Genomic DNA, 568 nt, shown 5'->3' on the forward strand with positions numbered 1-568 from the left:
GTGTGTGTGTGTGTGTTAAACAGCTGGAGCTCTCGGCTTTCTGGGAGATATAACAACGTGGCTCCAACTCAGAATTGCGCAAGTAGGAATGTCACACAGGGGAGCAGAGGAGCTAAAGCAGGATGATACTAAACAACAGGAGCAGACGAGATAACAAACGACTGTTTATTTCCGTCATTGTATAAACACACAATGGAGCAAGAAATCATGTAGCAGTATGTTTAGACAGGAGGGCTGAAATCTGAGCCACATATTGTCTCGTCAGTGTCACCCTCCTGGTGTGAGGGATGCAACGCAGTTTGTAGAATTACATATTAATAGTGTAACAGATCGACGCTGTGCTGGTTGGATCTGATTTCAGCTGCTCCCCTCGGCTGGTTTGGTCTTGGCACACTTTCACATTCACCATTTCCAAACACTTTCTGACGTGATGGTTTGCGGACTGCTTATTTTTGGCAGTAGAGGCCTCTTGAAAGGAAGTCTTCTCCAAGCGAGCCAACAGAACGGCTCGAATATCAAGTTTAAAACGTCTTCTTGAAGCTATCGAGGTAGCTACGATTATAAAATA

The sequence above is a fragment of the Morone saxatilis genome, unplaced genomic scaffold (assembly GCF_004916995.1).
Source record: "Morone saxatilis isolate NCDOM2014 unplaced genomic scaffold, NCSU_SB_2.0 Contig5, whole genome shotgun sequence".
Taxonomy (NCBI): Eukaryota; Metazoa; Chordata; class Actinopteri; family Moronidae; genus Morone; species Morone saxatilis.